We start from the raw sequence: 6,400 nt of genomic DNA on the forward strand, positions 1-6,400 counted from the left end.
GTCAGTGCAAGCGGAATCGCTGAAGGCACAGGGGAAAAGTGTGCTGGGAAACCTGCTACGGGCACATCTGGGGAAGCTTTGTCTTGAAAGGAGATGAGAAGTCAAAACAGCAGAATGCTGCAACAAATTACCAGTCAGAAACTCACAGATTCGGAAAAAAATGTTTCAGGTCTCTGCGCGTTCACAGGCCTGCTGGAGCAGTGGCCAGAGGAGATTGAAGACTTGAGCCCTCAGGCGTCACCTGGGAGAGGAAGTGGCCCACATTCAGCTCGGTTCTTGGGCAGGCACCGAGCTGATCACAAAGTGGCCCTTCCTTCTTCACACCTTGTCCAACCTCCCCATAAAGCTGGCTGGTGGCACAGACTCCGTACCTACCTGAACATAAAGGTCAGACCCATTTCCCAAAGGCCCAGCGCAAAGGATGACCCCTCAGCCCCTTCCCTGTGGTGTCTCCTGATGATCTGCTCCTCCTCAGTGCTGTTACAGCCCCCCTACCAAGCCTTAGAGACGAGGCCAACCTACCTTCTCTCCCGATCCACCTCTGCTTTCATGCCTTCCTCCTCGCGTACCGCATTGTCCCCTCCACTTGCCTTCCTTTCTCCTCCTGAGGAAACATCAAAACTCAGCATACGGCAGTGGCTCTGCTTTCCCCATCGTCTCCCCAGCTTGCCCTGTGGACGCAATCCTTCCATCTCCTTCTCTTCACAGCTTCATTCCCAGCTGTATTTTCAGCTCCACCTTCTCCTTCCTCCCTCTCCATAAAATGTCTTCACGAGCTCAAACCTTACTTTGTATTAAATCAAAGTCTGAGCAGCGTGCAGGGGCTCAGGAGAACAGGATTTAAATGGTGCCATGCCCATTCACATCAGATTAAACCTACAGAGGTAATTTACTGCGTACAGAAACTGGAAGGCAGAGGGCAGCTCATTAATGTCTAGGATTATTATTATTATTGTACTAAACCAGATCTTTTTCGTTTTATTTCTATTCCTATTGAATGCAAATGTGTGATACAAATAAGAAAGCCCACCCCTACCAGTCCTTATGGGTCACTATTGATTTCAGGAGGGAAAAGAAAAGGAAGAAAAACAGCAGAACATGAACACGCCAAGAGTCTAAAACCTCACAGAGGCAACAATTTAAAGGATTTCAAAGGCTGTTTTCATAAGCCTTTTGGGACTCAAACGTAGGATATTGATTAAACTTCGGAAGCAGCTAAAAGCAGCTCCAACACGGCTAATTAATACAGTGATGCCCCGATGCCCCTTCTACTTGTTTTACCAAGCTTCAGCCTGTCAAATCAATTAATATTCACAGCCCTGATGAAAGCAGAAACTCTGTTTATCATTTGATAAATCGATCAATGTATTGACTCACTCAACATAATTAACTGACCTGTCCTGTGGGGTTCAATGTGCTGTCCTGCAGATGCTTTTGGGGTGACACCGGACAAGCAAACTCACCAAGACCCTTGTTTTGACTCTGTAGGCAAAACGACAGGGTTGCTGATCTGAGGCAGCGTTTCGTGTTCAGCTGGTGTAGCCCGGTCTCTGCAGACCCGTGGATGACGACGTTTCCAGGAGCAAGGTCTGTAAATGGTCCCTGTTCGCGTGGAGCTGCTGGTGCATGCAGGACACTCTGATGGTGTTCAGGATGTGCTTGTCTGGGGTTCAAGGGCAGCACCTCCTTCTCTGGGGAAAGTCCATTTAATTCTTACTTTAAAGGCAAAAGTTCACATGGGGATGCAGTGTCAGGTCCTGCATTTATTGTCTTCCTCCTCACCCTTTTTTGTAGAAGTCCATGCATGTTCTCCATACAAGCCTCATTTCCTCATCCACCTCTCCATTTTTCCACCCTTTCATGGAGATCACAGCAGGTGCCATCTCTCACCGTCCATCAGCTCAGAATGAGCTGTGCTGCGCAGCTGTGACTGCAATAGAATGTTGTTATAATCAGGCAAAGTATCCCAAAATGGGGCTTTTGTTCTCCCAAGTCTCATTGGACCAAAGCTCACATGTGGCTTCAAGTTCCTGTCTTGCAAAGTTCCTCATCTGAACCTGCTCCAAAGGAGTCAGATGCCTCCATGAGACCTTCTGGAGAGTCTTTAAGGCAGTCCTGTATTTATGTGCACTAAGGAGCCACATTTGCGGCCTTCTGGTCTCTTGGAGGTGAACTACTGGTCAAAGTGATACAAGGCAGGATCACGCAGAGTGCATCGGGATGTTGTGGTGACCAGGGTGACACAAGGTGCAGTGGAGGTACATGGAATCATAGAATCATTAAGGTTGCAAAAGACCTTTAAGCTCATCCAGTCCAACTGTCAGCCCAATCCCACCGTGCCTGCTGAACCATGCCCCAAACTGCCACCTCTACATGCTTTCTGAACCCCTCCAGGAATGGAGACTCTACCACCTCCCTAGGTAGCCTCATCCAATGCTTCACCACTCTTTCAGTAAAGACATTTTCCCTAATATCCAATCTGAACCTCCCTCAGCACAACTTGAGGCCATTTCCCCTTTTCCCCCTCCCTTGTTACTTGGGAGAAGATCCCAGCACCCACCTCACCACAACCACCTTCCTTTTCCAGGTTAAACAATCCCAGTTCTCAAGGACTGGAGAAATATAAATGCGGAGGAATACAATCTGGTTGCGCTATGACATGTTCTGGGGAGTCTTCGATAGCTTCCAGGGTGATATGGAGGTTCTGGATAACTTGTGGCTTTCCAAAGTAAGGCAGCAGGATGACAGTGCAGGCAAATGTACTTTGCTGAGGATAAAGGCATCAGCTTTAATTTACAGAAAGTTTTTTGCACCCTCCAGTAAACTGCCATGAGGTGTTTATCGAATTTTAATTCAATGCGCCTCATAAAAAAAAACAAGGTAAGAAAAGGGGGGGAAACACTTGAATGAAATAATTTCAGCAACATCTGCTGCCTTGCTAAGATATTTCACCAAAAGCCTATGGAGATCAAATATTTTCTTCTAATTAGAGCACTTTCCTTGCAAGCAGCTCCCCTGTATGCAAAAATATATCGACGCCTCCCTCGCTATCATGCGAGCCTCCTGGGACCTGCGGCATTGCCAACACAGATAAACACCCATCTCTCTTTTTAAACTTATCTTCGGTGCAAATACACAGTTTTCCCAGGAGGGAAAAAGTTATTCACTGCCTCTCTTCCTTCATCAGAACTCACTCTCTGATCCTCCCCTTGGTTTTGTTCAGCTGGAGCAGCTGCTCCAGTGGCCAAAGCAGCCAGCACTCCCCAAGTGCCCCGTGATGGCTCCACAGAGCACTGCTCATCCCCAAATTCCAGAACAGGTGGGGCTGGAAGGGCCCTCTGGAGCCCATCCAGTCCAAGTGCTGGCTAACGTGGTGTCACCTCGAGCAGGTCGCACAGGAGTGTGTCCAGGCGGGTTTGAGTATCTCCAGAGGAGGAGACTTCACACCCTCCCTGGGCAGCCTGTTCCAGTGCTCCATCACCTGCACAGAGAGTAAGTTTTTTCTCTTGTTCAGGTCCAACCTGATCCATTCCTGATCATTTTTCTTCATTCGTGATTATTAAGGAGAGCTGGGTCATTTGCAAAGCCTTTTTCAGAAACCAGTAGTACTCAGTGTCTCTATTTTTGGAGGCACTGGCTGGGCCTCACCACTGTTATGATAAATGATACTGAGCCCTGGCAGAGGGGGCCCAGGCAGTGGAGGTCTCCGTCCCTGGAGGGGTTCAAAGAACCTGCAGACGTGGCACTTGGGGACATGGTTTAGCAGACACTGTGGTGTTGGTTTGATGGTCGGACTGGGTGAGCCGAGAGGTCTTTTCCAATCTTAATGGTTCTATGATTGCATTCTGTGATAAAATGCACTATGCCTATGATGCATTCAAGAGAGAATGTGTTACCATGGCCCCTTATGATCACACATACCGGCATCCTGCGTGCTTGCGGAGTCCCACAAAGAATGGACTCTCCCATCTGCCTGGTGATGACCTGCCTCGGGTACCAGCTGGGTGACTGCTCTGTTCAAACTCCTGAGGATGCTCTGGATGCGCACGGGTCTGTCGGGTCATGTCTGGGTCTAACAAAACACAGATCAAATCAGCTGCTTTACTATAAGGCCTTCAAGGAATAAGAAGAGGAAGGTGAGGACTTTGGGCTGAAGGTCGCATCATCATGCTAAGGATGCTCCTAGGGAGAGCAAGCAGGGCTCACGTTTCATGGACTACTTGGGTTGCTGGAAAATCATTGAGAAAAGCTATTTGGGCATCTCCTGTTCCTCCCAGCATCCTGCCCACAGACCCTGCCAGCATCCTGCAGGGAGCAGAGTGCTGCATAACCCAGCTCTTGGCTGCTGCTGGAGAGGACCACGTGCTGTTCCCAGGGGAAGGGGATGGTGAGATGGCAATGGCACCTTCGAGTGGCCAAATCCTGCCTCCAAGACCAACTGGCAAGATCTGCAGGTGGTCAGATCACTGTTAGAGCAACTGCAAGGAACTCACCCCAGTCTCTACATGTGGAACCACTTGGCGGTGCCAGGCTTTACTTGCGAAGGGATTGGCTTCTCCCTCTGCTCCCCTCCCTCATTTTTCCATAATGAATCTTATGAAAAAAAAATTCAAATAGATGTATTATGCTGTATCAGAGAAGAAAAAACCCCAATTTTCAACCTTTGTGAAATAAATGTGCTGCAGGGGAGAGAAGGATCCCTGGTTCTTTAGCCCCTGGGTTAAGACAATCATTTCAGAGCTGATCCGTGTGTTAATCTGCAGCCCAAGTCCCTGGGCAGGGGTGGTAGGGAAGAGCTCCGAGATGATCCCAGCCAGTCTGCGGGCAATTCATGAGGCACACAGCGAAGCACAAAGGAAACGGGTTGTTGGCTTTGATATTTAGAGATGATAAACAACATGAAAGGGAGATTTTTTTTTTAATGCCTCTACACAGATGTAAAACAAGTCTGGGCTTCAATTAAGAATAGGAAAATACTGGCTTAATAGGAGGGGAGAACTTCCTGGCAGAGCTGTCCATGATGAAGAGCTCTGTGCTGCAAGCTGACCTCCCAAAGGAAGGGCTCCAAACTTTTTTCGCCTGCCCTCTCTGCTCCTCAGCTGAGCAAAGCAGCTATGGATTCTCTTGTTTTCCAAGCTCTCTCACATAGCAGGAGCTCTCACGGACCTACCTAGTGCCTCGCTAGAGCAGGAGGCCTGAGAGGGTGCAAATCCATCATCCTCACTTTTCCATAGGGAAACAGAGTGTTTTTCTGCCAGATTTTCCTCACTCATCCTTAGCTAGACAGAGTTTTTACCGACACCTCTGGGGCTGCAGCAGCAGCAGGGCCATACAAACCATCACTGTTTTGCCTCTGCTTTGTCCTTTGCCTGCAAGGACTGCAATTAATTCCTAAAACACGGCAATTATTTGAAAAGCACGGCATATTCGGCAGAAGCCGCAGCTTGGCACAGCGGGACCCCAAACCCCAGGAACACAAGGAGACCCTGAATCCAAGCAGCATGCAAAGAGGAGTGACAGCCCCAAACCTGGGCAAACACAAAGCTGCCTTAATTACTGCTCCTGCTGCAGCCTGCTAATTTGCTGATACTGATGTCTTCCAACACAGCCCCTGTGATCTGCTTCGTAATTGGGATACTTACAACAAGCTGGGAGGATGAAGCCAAAAGGAGCTTTTTTTGCTTCTCCCACATTCTCTGGTAATCTTTAATCACAGCGTCTGCAAAGGTCAAGTGTATTCCTCATTAGCCTCCAGACCAACGTCTTCAGGGGAGTCTGGAGTCCTTGAGATCAAAGGGAAGAGGGAGATATAGCATGAAGGGTGTGGAAGACATGTTAACAACCCAAAACCCAGAGGATCTTCCCCCAGGAGGTTGTTGGACAGATTTATGGCAGCAGGGGTTCTTCACAGGGTGCAGGGACCAACCTGCTGGGAAACCGTAATAGAATCACAGAATGGTTTGGGTTGGAAGGGACCTCAAAGCCCATCCAGTCCCACCCCTGCCATGGGCAGGGGCACCTCCCACTGGATCAGGGGCTTCAAGCCCCATCCAGCCTGGCCTTGAACCCCTCCAGGGATGGGGCAGCCACCCCTGCTCTGGGCAACCTGGGCCAGGGCCTCCCCACCCTCACAGGAAAATATTTCTCCCTAAGATCTCATCTCAATCACCCCTCTTTCAGCTTAAATTCTTCAAATATTCCATATTCTAAATATTCTATTCTAAACATACAAGTACCCAGCCTTCTTTCCAGGAAGCCACAGACGCCTCAACTTACCCACACCCCGCCTGAAGAGCAGAAGTGGAACTCGCCCTCCTCTCCCACCCCGAAGTGCTGCCGAGGGCTGCGTGGCAGGTTGGGCAATGGACACAACTCGCTTTGCCTCTCGGGGAAGACACAC

At 49.2% G+C, this 6,400-nt stretch overlaps 1 long non-coding RNA gene across 1 annotated transcript; it reads right to left on the reverse strand.

The window, feature by feature from the left end:
- Positions 1–522: 522 nt before the first annotated feature.
- Positions 523–5,954, reverse strand: LOC138724913 (uncharacterized). Its single transcript, XR_011338122.1, has 5 exons — positions 5,643–5,954; positions 4,494–4,593; positions 3,922–4,072; positions 1,464–1,930; positions 523–604 (listed from the first exon to the last, which is right to left on the reverse strand). It is a non-coding gene; the product is annotated as an uncharacterized lncRNA (long non-coding RNA).
- Positions 5,955–6,400: the final 446 nt, after the last annotated feature.

The sequence above is a fragment of the Phaenicophaeus curvirostris genome, chromosome 10 (genome assembly GCF_032191515.1).
Source record: "Phaenicophaeus curvirostris isolate KB17595 chromosome 10, BPBGC_Pcur_1.0, whole genome shotgun sequence".
Lineage (NCBI taxonomy): Eukaryota > Metazoa > Chordata > Aves > Cuculiformes > Cuculidae > Phaenicophaeus > Phaenicophaeus curvirostris.